Source organism: Tenrec ecaudatus, chromosome X, assembly GCF_050624435.1.
Source record: "Tenrec ecaudatus isolate mTenEca1 chromosome X, mTenEca1.hap1, whole genome shotgun sequence".
NCBI classification, from domain to species: domain Eukaryota; kingdom Metazoa; phylum Chordata; class Mammalia; order Afrosoricida; family Tenrecidae; genus Tenrec; species Tenrec ecaudatus.
The window spans coordinates 107,605,984-107,620,604 of NC_134548.1; the positions used below are offsets into that span (position 1 = coordinate 107,605,984).

The 14,621-nt window shown below is 36.3% G+C and overlaps 1 pseudogene; it reads left to right on the forward strand.

Annotated features, from left to right (window-relative positions):
* Window positions 1–2,173: 2,173 nt before the first annotated feature.
* Window positions 2,174–14,621, forward strand: part of LOC142433619 (protein FAM98A-like) — a 54,540-nt pseudogene continuing 42,092 nt past the window's right edge.

Sequence of the window (14,621 nt, forward strand, 5' to 3'; positions counted from 1 at the left end):
CACCATTGTTTCATCTGCACATCACAGGTTTTATTAATATGTTTTCCTCTAATCTTGATGCGTCCTGTCTTCTTCATATAGTCTAACTTTCCAGATTATTTGCTCATGATACAGATTGAATAACTATGGTGAAATGATATAATTGTGAAATGATATAATTCTTCATTTGAAACCATGCACTATCTCCTTATTCTGTTCCAAAGAACAGCTCTTTGCCCATGTATAGGTTCTACATGAGCATAATTAAGTGTCCTGGAATTCCTCTTCTTTTCAATGTTTTCCATAGTTTTTTGTGATTCACAAAGTCAAATGCCTTTGCATACACAGTGGAGCAAAATTAAAATTCTTTCTGGTGTTTTCTGTTTGCAGCCAAGCTGCACCTGACATTAGCAGTAATATCCTCCATGACACATCCACTTCTTAATCCAGCTTGAATTTCTGGCATACCCCTGTTCATGCACTGCATCTAAGGTGCAACTACTGGTCTGTTTCTGCCTGGAGAAACAATGAATGATAAAAATAAAAGGCACATGGGAACAATCCATCCAATGAACTAATGAACCACATACAAATATCAGTCTCCACAACACTGAGATGAGAAGAAATAGATGGTGCCAGTCTACCACTTCTAACTTCTCTGAAAGCATTACAGTAGGTTCTATATAGATAATGTGGAATAAAATTCAAAATCATAAAACAGACCTGGCTTACTGGTTGATTGGAACTGGTGAAATCCCTAGAACTATGACCCTTAAACAGCCTGTACCTCTAAACCTGAACTCACACCTAGGTTACAATAGTTGACTTGGATCAGCTTTAGCTCTAGCAGTTACTTGCTCAACACAATAATAGTTGGTCAGTTAAGAAAAAAAGGAAACATTTACCCAAGCACAAAATACAGAAAGTTATGAAAAAAAGATGGAGCAAAGAGGAAACCCAAGAAGAGAGTAAGATAAATGATGATAAGTTGACAGAATTACAATATATGAGTTGAAACAAAATGTATATGCTTTGTTGAAAGTAAAACTTATGCTGTACTCTGCAAACCTTCCCCTAAATTACAATATAGTTGTTAAAAAATAGTTGAGTAGTTGTCGTGCAAAAGTAGCCATAGGAAACAAATGTAAACAAATTTTCCTGACTAACCTCTAAAAATGTTCTAAAATAAAAAGAAAAAAATATTTAATAGACCAAATTTTGACCATGCCTATAGTTTGCTATGTCCTAGTTTAGAAGGTGATTTAATGGCCCCAGGTTAAGAAAAAAATTAACTTTTAACATACGTGGAGCAAAGCCTTGACTAAAAACTCATCTCATATTAAGCAATATATTGTGGTTAGGACCATTCTGCCTTCTTTTTCTTTTTTTCAATGATCTCATTCTAAGTCTATGAAGTAAATGCTATAAAAGAGCTGTTGAGGACTAAGATTTGAATTTATCTCACTTCTACCAAACTTAGAATAAGATGTTTACATTACAATTGTCTAAAAAGTCTGAGAATAATAAACAAACAAATTAAAAGATACCAAAATCTACCAATATTTCTCCTCCTTTCCTTTCTTTCTATATTTTCTCAACTACAGCACAAATGAATCCTTCCTCAAGATATTTATAAACTTTACGTGTAAATTCTTTACAGCGTAGCTATAAACCAGTTCTTTCAGATAAGAAAAGAAACTTTTCCCAAAGAAAAAATAATTTCTTATTTTAAAAATTTGAGTAATTCAAGTCAGAAAATAAAGGAAAAGCAGAAGCTGAAAACCCCAAACTGTTTTCCAAAGTTTTCATTTGCCTAAAATCATATGATGACCTTTAGGCTGAAAATTTAGATCATTGTACTATTGCACTATCTTGATTGTGGTATTGTTATTGTAGAATTGTTGTAATATCTTTCATTTCAACTTACATGTAAGAAATCTTATGTAGCCCACAATGATTTTAAAAGTATTCATTGCCTTAAGCTTCCAATTGAAAAGGATAATAAGCTATGTAGTTAGAACTTAAGAATACTGAAAATATACATTTTATATTTTCAATTATTATCCAGCTTGTGGAAAAAGCCAACCAAATGCTATTGCATTATTCCAGTTGCATTTGCTTCCATTTAGGGGTTAGGTCTTTCAAATAGTATAACCTTACAGTAACAAGAATCCATCCCAGACTTGTAGTGGTAATGGTCCTGGTGGGAGAAAACCAGTTGGGAATTAACAGTGTTATAAGTAGTCTTTCCACCAAACTTCAGGTATGATATTCAAAAGAGTTGCCAGCATTTTCACCCAAAGTCTATTTATGGGCAGACAAATACCTCTATAAAAATGGCATCCTGGGGCTTCATATTTATTCTCTTTCAATGATTTCCAGATCAAATATCTCAGTTTACATGTTAAAAGAGGATGTATTTTCTAGTTCTCAGTCTAAGAAATCCCCATTAGATGCAAAACAAACCTGTAATAGTTGAACCTCCAACACTATCTTTTGGAATGACATTTATGCAATTCAGCTTTCAAAATAAATCATATTGAAGCATAAGTAAAAAATATGCAACCACTTTACCAAATTGTCCACCATTTCTCATATATCTTTTGCCTTTTGTTTCTAGTGAAATGCCCACAATGACCCTTTATCACAGGTAAAAATTTATATACTTTAAATTCCATCTGTAAAGAATCTAAATGTTCTAATTTTATATAATAGACCATTTGTTCCATTAAATCTGACCCCTGGTAGAATTGTCATTCAGTTCAGATTGGATTCATAAATATAGCTGTATATCTAGGTAGTTCTTCAACTATATATCATACATTATAGCAATAATCTCTAATAATTCAATTAATAACATTATAGTTGGAAGTGGTCATTTTAACTTTTCCAAAGGCCTGTTTAAAATATACTAGACCAGGTCATTAATAGCATTGAATAGCTATCTGTTTTCTATTAACGAGAGCAAGAGGTGTTTTTTTTTAAGTTAGAGGGGTAAAAGTGTATGTGATTCTTTCAATTCATTGTTGATTTTTACAAATGTATTAAAATTGACTCAAAAAAACTCACCTCCCTATAGATGATTATTCTTATGATATGTAAATTTTTAAAGCACTGACTGAGTCATTTCATAGAAGAAGTCAACTGACAATCCTGAGAAACAAAAACTCAAAATAAAATAAGAGCTGTCTTCAACATAGTCACATAACATATGATACCAGCATATAAGTTTTCCATCATTTTGTAGGAAATTACCACAATACTAGAAGATCAAAACAATACCCATTTATTAAATTGTATTTCTGCTTTTCAGAAATCTGGAATCACATGGATAGGTTCTCTGTTCAGGCTTTCACAGGGCTGAATTCAAGTGTCAGCAAGATTGAGTTCTCATTTAGAGGCTCTAGGGGGAATTTTCCCTTCCTAGGTCATTCTTGTTGCGGGCAGACTTTCTGTGCAGTTGTATTATTGTGGTATCTGTCTCATTGCTTGTTATCAACCAGAAGGCACTCCCATTCATTACACAAAATAATTTGTTTTAGAAGAATTAGTACCAGGCGGTTCCCAATGGGGTGAAGGTTAAAAAATCTATCAAATATTTGATTTTTCCAGAATGTTATACCACTCCACTTTCTCAGTTATCAACCACCACTCCTTCCCTTATTTTTCTTCCTCTCATCTCAGAGTTCTTCAAGTCACTGCTACATATCAGAAAGGGGAAGCCAGCAAGGAAATGGCTCACATGATTATGAAGGCCAACAAGTCTAAAATTCAATGTAAAAATGTCTATCTGGAGGTTCTCCTCATTTGTACCCAATTAAGCTGTTGAGTCACCAGATTTGGGAGCCTAGTGAATATGATTAGAACAGCGGTTCTCAACCTGTGGGTCATGACCCCTTTGTGGGTTGAACGACCCTTTCACAATTAAGCCAGAAGTAGGATCCAGAGAAAGAGAATGAACTTTCCTCACCACAGGTAAATATGATTACCTTAGCCCTAGGCCAACAGATTCCTTAGAAAAATAACTAGCATCTGATTGGTATGCATCACTGGGTGACACAATACCAGTCTTTTTCTGAATATACTCAGTAGGGAAGTGTGGAAGTGTCAAAAACATGGTACCTTGCGCACATCTGGGGCTTTGGTAGAGGTGTGGCTTTTGCCTTAGGTCAAGGGCATGTTGATCACCTCTGTGACTCATAGATTGTCCAAATCTCCAGTTCTGTGACACCCAGAATCTTATTTTGATTAATTAAGCAGGCAGTTGGATATTTGTCTATTAAGAGAACAGCAGAGAACCAGAGGTTATTGTTTTCACATGGATATCAAAGATGAAGGCTAATGTAAAAACCATGTTCTCAAGGAAACAGAGTAGTGACTAGAATACAGGGTCTCATAAGGTGGAGACTCAAATTATATTCACCATTAATTTTGCTTCATGCGCATAACAAATAAGTAACTCTGAAAGGGACTAAATCTCAGGTACAGAGGCTAGAAACCATAATACAAAACTAAAAAACAAAATGTGGGACTATGCCTATAAAGGCTATATCAAGTAATTAACTACATTTCTCCTTGTTATGTGGCTTCCCTCATCTTCATACTGGCCACATGGTAAATCCTTCTGTTGCTTTTAAAAGGTTCATGTGATTAGATCAGCACCACTGGGATAACTTCCCTATGTTAAGGTCAACTTAAGATCTATATTTGTACTCATTCGAAAGAAAGTTGCCCCACCTCAGAATGCAGAATATATCTAAAAATATCATTAAGATCATACACAAGGATTTTTTTTTTGCTGAAGATCATTCAACAGTGGTTTCAGCAATCATTGACAGGGAGATAGTAGAAGTTAAAGCCCGATTCAGGAGAGAACGTGCAATAAGGGATATCATTACTGATGTCAGATGAATCTTGGCTCAAAGCAGAGAATACAAGAAAAGTATGTACTTGTGTTTTATTGAACATACAATAGCATTCACTTGTGTAGATCACAACTAACTATGAGTAGCGTTGAGAAGAGTGATTCCAAAGAACTTCATTGTACTTATGTGTAACCTGTACATGGATCAAGTGACAGTCTTTCTAACAGAACAAGGAAATATTGTATGGTTTAAATCAAGAAAAGTATGTATCAGGGTTGCATCCTTTCGCCATACTTATTCATCTGTATACTGATCAAGTAATCAGAGAACCTAGGCTATGTGCAGAAAAATGCACCACCAGGATTGGAAGAAAGTGTTGGCAACAACCTGTGATATGCAGATGACAAAACCTTGCTTGCTGAAAAGAAAGATGACTTGAAACACTTGCTGATGAATATAAAGGACTGCAACCTTTAATGTGGACTACAACTCAATGTAAAGAAAACCAAAATCTGCACCGTTGTATCAATAGTTATTGCATGAAAAACAGAGAAAAGTTGGAAGTTGTCAAGGATTTCATTTTACTTGGATTCACAACCAATGCTCATGAAAGCAGTCATAAAGAGATTAAAGGGCACATTGAATTCGGAAAATCTGCTACACAAGATCTTTTAAAACTATTGAAGAGCAATGTTGTCACTTTGAGAACTAGGACTGACCCAAGCCATAGTATTTTCAATTGCCTCATATGCATGTGAAAATTTGACATTGACTAAGGAAGGCTGAACTCTAACTAGTGCATATGAATTACTGTGTTGGCAAGGAATATTGAAAGAACCATGGACTGCCAAATAAATAAATGTCTTGGACGGAATACCGTGCTTGGAAGAAGTAAAGGTGTGATCTTCTCTCACTTGCCTTGGACATGTTATCAAGAGAGATTAGGCCCCAGAGAAGTGCATCATGCTTGGTAAAGTAGGACAGTGAAAATGGGGAAGACCTTTAAGGAGATAGATTAACACAGTGGCTGCAACAATGGGCTTAAGCATAAGAACATTTGTGACTCAGGATCAGTCTGTGTTTTGTTCTGTTGTACATTAGGCCACTATAAGTCTGAACTATCTCAATGACACCTAACAATAGACACAAGGTCCACTGTAGGGACAGTGGTCGTTCAGTGGTAAAATATTTTACCTTCCATGCAAGATCCCACCCACTATCTAGTTGATTGTGACTCCTAGCAATTGTATAGTACAGAATAGAATTACTCCTTGGGGTTGAGACTAAATTTTTACTGCAGGAGACACTCTCAACTTTCTCCCTGGAAGTAACTTGTGGATTTGAAGCACCACACTTGTAGTTATCAGTGCAACACTTAGTCCACTCCACTATCAAGACTCCTTTCATGCATGAGACAAGGTTTTATTCTTTATATATAGCAACCACCCATTTGTCAGTGAGGGTTTGAATATGACTGTGATGTTAAATAGGTTAGAGTAGAGTATCAAGACTTAGTTTTAGTCAGAACGGTCTAATAATCTAATTCTGAAAATAAGACGATGAATACCCTGTCAATAACAGTGATACAATCATGGAGATGGTGAAGGAATTAGCAGAGTTTTATTAAATCCTTATACAGTGTGTGTGTGTGTGTGTGTGTGTTCCCAATCTATAGTTTCTTCTGAAGTTATGTTAAGCAGTGTTGAATCTAAAATGTTCTTACTTACAAACAAAAATTAGTGTTTGACACATATGCTAAAGCATTAACTATATAATAGAGTGGTTTAGACCACAAATTTGGAATTGGATAGATAGAATTGAATCTGTTATACCACTTATTGGCTGTCATCTCAAGTAAATTATTTTGTTTTTCCAAACATTGATTTTTTTCACCCAAAATAATAGGAATATCTGTAGACCCCAGTTCATAGCACAATTATAAGGATTCCATGTTGTTTGCAAAGTGTTTAGAATAAACCTGGCAATTTCACTCACTGAATTTAAGGTTTTAAAATTGTGGAAAAACTTTTAAACAACACTTGATATCATGGACATAGTCTTTCTTATAATTTAGAAGATCTAGCAATAGAAATTTATATACTTCCAGGGTTTTATATGATGAGATCTGTGCCCACAGCAATCCCTTAAGGCAAGAGTTATGATAATGCACTTCAAGTTTCCAATTAATTGAGGCCAAAAATACTGAGCCTTTATCCAGAGAAGATGGCAGCTTTGTGTTGTTTGGATGATCTCAGTTCTGTTTCGTTGGAGTTTTTTTTACAGCTAAATAGTCTCTAAAAGATGATTCTTTCTATTAGTATAATAGAAATTGGGAAACACACACATGTCCATGTTGTAGCAATAATAGGAATCTAACCACAATATTGAAAAATACAATGCCTTTCATTTTAGTTGACAGATTAGAAAAAAGTACTATGTTTCTTCAATACCTGCTCTCTGTCAGTGACTCTATGGGGAAAGGAATAAGCTAAAACATAAATTTAAACAAATTTGCATATGACAAAGTAAAAAAGGATCCAATATCCAGGGTAATTTGTCTAACTTCAAAGCCATACTTATTTACCATTTTCATACAAATATGTAAACAATCAACTGCTGTATTTTAAATTCCTGAACTAAATATTTTCCATCTTGTGTTATAGAAATATAGTAACTCAAAAAATTGAGAACAATAATCCTTTATCTCTGTCAAGAAATTTAATAATGCAAGATATTTATTATCTCATGAAAAACTGAAATTAGGAAATTATGGATTACTTTATCCTTCTCATTTTTCATGATAATTTTGCTAAGTACTGGGGCTATAATGAGAAAGTGCCTGTAACGTATTTTTGAAAGTACCAGAGCCTAGTATAGTCTTAAATTGCTGATACATTTTATTTGTAACAAAAAGTTATTCTATTAATCATCTCACAATTCCTTAGAGGAGGGCTTGTTACCCAGAGAGATTTGAAGTTGGCAAAAGTCTATCAAAGATGATGCTCCCATGTAATTACATGAAATACAAATGTACATGCAAACACCAGTGTGAAATTTTTTTAGAGAGAGCCAATCACTGGTTCTTGGTTAGGAAGTGAGGCATGCAGACAATCAACTCCATATCTGGGTCATCAAATTAAAGATTTGTTGAATAACAAGAGCACTGAAAACTATTTCTTGATGTACTCTGAAGACATAGAAGCAGTTTGAAGCAGTCCCTACCCAGTGGGTTAGCAATCTAATTAAGCACCTAATTTTGAAAATTGAGCCCTTGATGTTATCACTTACTAAGCAGATGGCTGATTGCAAGATGGGACGGGAGGAGGTGGGAATAAAAACTAAAAACTTAATAGAAATCACTTGATAAGCCACACTGATAGTAGAATCTAACAAAACAATAAATTAACAGTGTGAGCTAGGACTTAATGCTGACCTTTGAGAGTGATCATCACTCTAAAATTATATTATTTTAATTAAATACAGTTAATTTGAAAAACATCATAAGCTTCCAGCATCATGTAAGTGGGTTAGGAAAAATAAATTGTGTTAGTTTTTAGTACTCTTATCATCAATTTCTGTTTTTCCTTCTGGAATAGTGTTAGGATGGTCTCCTTAGAATCAGCTGCAGCCATATGACTTAGTTCGGTCATTGAAATAAGAGAAAAAAATTACCTGTGTGAGTTTCAGAAGGAAGCTTTAAGAGCCAGTGTGCAATTAATCAAGATCATACTCCACTCTGCTACAGCAATGGTCAAAGCCCTGACGTGCAGGGCATCCAGTAACTTGAGTAAGAAAGAATCCTTCATGTTTAAGCCACTGAAATAATAGGTGTGTTTGTTTTTACAGTATAATATCCTAACCTATCCTATTACAAAAATCCATTTCTAAATAAGAGAAGAAATTATAACCTCATTAAGATGAAGATCTATTTTTATATGAGAAGGCAATGGACACTCTGTCCAGCTCTCTTGTTCACCAATGAAAGGAAAACAAAAGACACATTAGATGAAAACAAAACCTCACAGATTTGTATCCCAATATGTTGTTCATCTTTGTATAAATGGATTAATGCGTACAATTTAAATTTTATTTAACATGTGTATTAGAGGAAGAGAGAAAGCTTTAAATAAAATCCAGATAAAACTACAGAAAATTAACTTAAGAATTCTCCTAAAGTATTATGTCATAGTAGAAATCAGGCATATAGAAGTGTTGGTTTGTCCTACAACTATTGTTTTTTGTCAGCTGGAAATATTGTAAGGGCAGAAGAAGCTCTCCCTTGGCCTGTCAACAACTTTTTGTTGTTGTTTTAGCATGGTGACATAGTTGTGTACAATATTGACCTCATTTTATGTCTTAAATGTAATAATTAAAAAAAAACACATCAGAAAGTAAATTTCTACTAAATCATGGCGGTTGCTTGACTGCCATTATAATTTTTGAATCGCTTTCCAGTTAGAAAGATATGTAATTTCCTGAAAACAGAACATGAGATACATTTGAAAAACCTTTGAAGAGAATTGATTATTTTGATTTATTTGCCTTTAATAATCTGATGGATTACTCCACAGTAAGTCTGCCAAATGAAAATAGCATTTTGAAAGCTTGTTTGGTTGTCCACGTTTATAATATGTATTGAATATGTACTGTGTGCTAGAAGAGGCACAAAGAATAAATAAAGCATGGTTCCTTTAACTAACAATGCTATATGCCTATTTGTTTAGAATATTTATTGAATATTAAAATTCACCAAAGTTAATTTTTGCCATTGGAAATTATTCAGTATCCAATTAAATTAAAAATTTTGTCAAGTCATCACTTTGGCACTTCATACACCCAATAGAGCCCACTAGCTAAAGAATCAAGATTAGAATTTTGATACTGAATTCAGAAATTGGTACTAGCAATAATGCTGCCGTTTCTTAAGTCTGACAGGTAAAGGTAAAGTTATTGTTGAACTTCGCTTTAATGATTTTAGTAGACAAGATGCAAGTGTTTCTATTACTTAAATTACAACTAGAAATTTTGTGATCTACACTAGAATGGATCTGATGATATGGAAAATTAAACAGGGAAATTTCAAGAAATTAGATAATATACATAGATCTAGTCAGACAAGGAATGAGGTTCAGAGTTGTTGGGGGCAGCAAGTGTTGAATAAGTAATTCACTGCCATTGAGTGCATTCTGACTAATAGGACACTGATCCTATAAGACAGAGTAAAGATGCCTCCATGGGTTTCTGAGACAGTAACTTTTTATGGGAGTAGAAAGCCTCATCTTTCTTCAATAAGAAGTATAGATGTGCACATTATTGAACATAGGAAAACAAATGAGTAGAGAAAAATATCACTAGTATATAAATAACTATGGAAGTGAATTCCCATCTATATAACCATTGTATGCAGATAGATAATATCTTATCATTATTTTTTTTGTAACTGGCATTTTATTGGTTGTTTTGAGATCAGCACAGAGACATTAACAATTTGTATACAATTCTTTTTTTTTCAATCATTCTATTGGGGACTCATACAACTCTTATCACAATCTATATATACATCCATGTATCAAGCACATTTGTACATTTGTTGCCATCATCATTCTCAAAACAATTGCTTTCTACTTGAGCCCTTGGTATCAGCTCCTCATTTTTTAAAAATCATTTTATTAGGGGCTCATACAACTCCTATCACAATCCATACATACATCAATTGTGTAAAGCATATTTGTACATTCGTTGCCCTCATCATTCTCAAAAAATTTGCTCTCCACCCAAGCGCCTGGCATTAGGTTCTCATTTTTTCCCTTCCTCCCCCCTTCCGCCTCCCTCATGGACCCTTGATAATTTACAAATTATTATTTTGTCATGTCTTTCTCTGTCCCACGTCTCCCTTCGCCCACTTTTCTGTTGTATGTCCCCCAGGGAGGAGGTCACATGTAAATCTTTGAAATAGGTTCCCCCTTCCCAACCCACCCTCCCTTCCCCACCCCCCTCACCCCACCAGTATCGCCACTCACACCACTGGTCCTAAGGGAATCATCCACCCTGGCTTCTCTGTGTTTCTAGTTCCCATCTGTACCAGTGTACATCCTCTGGTCCAGTCAGATTTGAAAGGTAGAAATCAGATCATGGCAGTGGGAGCAGGGGAGTAAGCATTTAGGAACTAGAGGAAAGTTGTATTTTTCGTCATTGCTACACCGCACACTGATTCCCTCATCCCTCCCCAAGACCCTTCTGTAAGGGATGTCCAGTGGCCTACAAATGGGCTTTGGGTCTCCACTCCGCACTCCTGCGCTCATTCATTATGGTAAGATTGTTTGTTCTGATGATGCCTGATACCTGATCCCTTGACACCTTGTGATCACACAGGCTGGTGTGCTTCTTCCATGTGGGCTTTGTTGCTTCTGAGCTAGATGGCTGCTTGCTTACCTTCAAGCCGTTAAGATCCCAGACGCTATATCTTTTGACAGCCAGGCACCATCAGCTTTCTTTGCCACATTTGCTTATGCACCCATTTGTCTTCAGGCGTCATATCAGGGAGCTGAGCACAAAATGATACGAATTTTTTATTCTTTAATGCCTGATAACTGATCCCTTCATCACCTCGTGGTCACACTGGCTGGTGTGCTTCTTCCATGTGGACTTTATTGCTTCTGCGCCAGATGGCCACTTGTTTACCTTCAAGCCTTTAAAACCCCAGATGCTATCTCTTCTGATAGCCGGGCACCATCAGATTTCTTCACCACATTTAGTTGTTCACCCACTTTGTTTTCAGCGGTTGTGTTGGGAAGGCGAGCAACACAGAATGCCAATTTAATAGAAGAAATTATTCTTACATTGAGGGAGTACTTGAGTGGAGGTCCAATGTCCATCTGCTACCTTAAAAAATATATGCACATAGATCTAATTCCCCATCCTCATGTATAAATATATTTGAATATGTACATGTCTTTATCTAGACCTCTATAAATGTCCTCTGCATCCCACCTCTTTCCTTCTCTTTCCTTTGACTTCCCTCCTGTCCCACTATCATGCTCAGTCACCACCAGGGTTTCAGCAATTCCTCTTAGTTACATTACCCTTGACCATGCCCAACCAGACCTCCCACACCCTCCTTACCACCGATTTGGATCACTTGTTGTTCCTTGTCCCTGGGTTGACTAACACCACTACGTTTCCCCCCACCTCCCCGTCTCCCATGTCCCCACGGAACTATCGGTCCTGTTGTTTTCTCCTCTGATTTTTCATCCAGCCTATCTTACTTAAACAGATCTGCGGAGATAGTAACATGCACAGAAACAAGTCAGAGCACAACCAAGCAACAATATACAACAAAACAACAAACCAATGACAAAAACAAAACACAACAATAAAGAAACGCTTGTCGTTAGTTCAAGGATAGTTTGTTGGCCTTTAGGAGTATTTTCCAGTCCAGTCTGTTGGGGCACCGCACCCTGACCCCAAAGTCTACCTTCAGCATTCCCTGGGGACCTCGTTGCTCAATTCCCTTGCTGTTCTGTTGCACCCCCTTAATGTTTTGCCTCGGTGTGGTGGGATCTGATAGGTTGCAATTCCCTCACTGTGTCTCTGGTGTTGTCGCCTGTGAGGCTATGGGTCAGTGAGGGACATAGGGACATCATGTCTAATAGTGGAGCCGGCCATGTGGTCCTCTATGTCGACTGACTGTTCTAATTGGGAACATCGACCTCCTGGCCTGGTGGGCCATGATGTGTTCCACTCTCTCCTCCTCCCCCTTCATCTGCTCCCGTGTGCTCTGATCAGATATGTCCCTCTTCCGGAGCTGTAGATTCGGTGCCATCCTTTGAAATAAATTCTTCTGAGGGGAGGGGAAGATATTCCCTTTGTAGTTGGGGTTGGGGCCGGCCCCCCAGACCTCTCCACTGGTTCCCTACTCCACGCCGGCATGTTGCATTCACATCTTGGAGCATCAGGTTGAAGTCTGGTCCCTCTTTCCCCTTGAGTGGGTTAGTGCCCTGTTGTACACAATTCTTAATGCATGTACTAAAATCCTAAAATAGCATGTACATAAAATTTGTTTCTAAATTCTAGTGACAGACTTTCGAGCTTTAAATTTAGAGGCAAATTTTTTAAAAAAAAGAGATCATCAGGTACCATTATCTTAAAATGCTGGTAAAGTTACATCTTAAGTCTCACTAATTCACAATTCAATGTCACACACTTTGCACTCAAATGTTCAATCCTTCTCAGCACATAACAAAGTGATCAGGAAAACTGCACTACCATGAACAAAGGTGATACAGAGTGAATAGTTCTGAGAAGAAAGCCTTAATGGCAGAGTGGTTTTCAGACACAAGTCCATTAAGAAAACAAACGTGGAAACAAAATTTGAAATGTTCAAGCCATACAAATGAATGACAGTGACTCCAAATCGCCATTAAGTAAGTTTTGTATTAGGGATACAAAAACTCCTCTTCCCCATCCCATGGAATGTTATGTTGACACCCAAGACAGTCAAATCTTCCCACAATTCAAGATCCCATTATTTTCTGGTTGTACTAAAAAATAAACAACCAGTAAGTGATTTCACATCTTGCTACTAAAAAACTTGCATTTACAAAAGAGTTAATAAAAAATATTCCTCTGGATTGTACATGAAGGGGGATAACAGGGCCCACTGATAAGACATGAAAAACATTAATCAGACTCGGCTTCTTTTTCTCCTGCTTCAACACAGGTTGGACACTCCTTATTTTTCGTTTCTCCATTTTCAGCAGGTAAATCTTTAGGTTCTTGATTAGCTACTTCAGTCTGCTTTCCCTTTGCTCATCTTTTCCCATTTTTTTGCACTTTTTTTCCGAAGATTTATCCTTTCCTTTCCTGTTCTTCATTTATATCATGAAGATAAAATCTACTTTAACTCTACCTTAGTGAATATTCTTTCAAACTATGACTTCATCACTTTGTAGTTGACTGGACAGTTCAAGAAAAGGTGAAATACCTTAACGTGTCTCACTGGTTTTGTCACATTCAGCATTACCTAGGTCTCAAGTAACATCTCCCTAGTATTGTCGTTATCAAGAAAAGAGTATGTGGTGATTCCCATTAGAAGCCTTGCAGGAGAGTTATTAAAAATATTTCGAGTGAAAAACTGGATTCTTGCCCACATGACTAACATAAATTGATAGACATCCATTATTTGTCAACCTAGAAATGCATTTTTTAAAATGTATACCTGTGTTTGTGTTTTACTTGTTCTTTAGTTGAAATTTTGTAAACTATTTTATGTAAAAAATTCAACTGTTGTCAAAAATGTAAGTTGGAATCAAGTTATAGACTGCCTTATTTTTGCAGGTGAAGTTTGGAGAAAATTGCAAATCAATAGCTTAATCTATAAGGAAAAAGACAGGTAGTGTTTCCAATTGTTGACACAATTGGCTATTTATTGACCTCTGTTTGATATTTTAAAATCTACCCTGCCCCCCCATGGTTATATAGCTAGTTCTTATCATTGTTACTGGAGCTTCAGGTCCCTGCTTTCCTAAAATAAAGATTTGCTTTAAGAGGCACCGAATTGCGCTTTACACTTCGAGAATTGTAATGAGAATCTCCTGTGGGAGAGGCTGCTGCACCAAATTACCATGACCGACTCTTGGTGCTTCCTTGCCAGTCCACTGGCTTTGAAATGTTCTTGCTGAAGACACTGTTGGGAAAATTCTGAGGGGGGTGTCAAGTGTTTCGATGAAATGCAGTCCCAAGATATTGCATGGACACTCTTCATTCGCAGTCCAAATA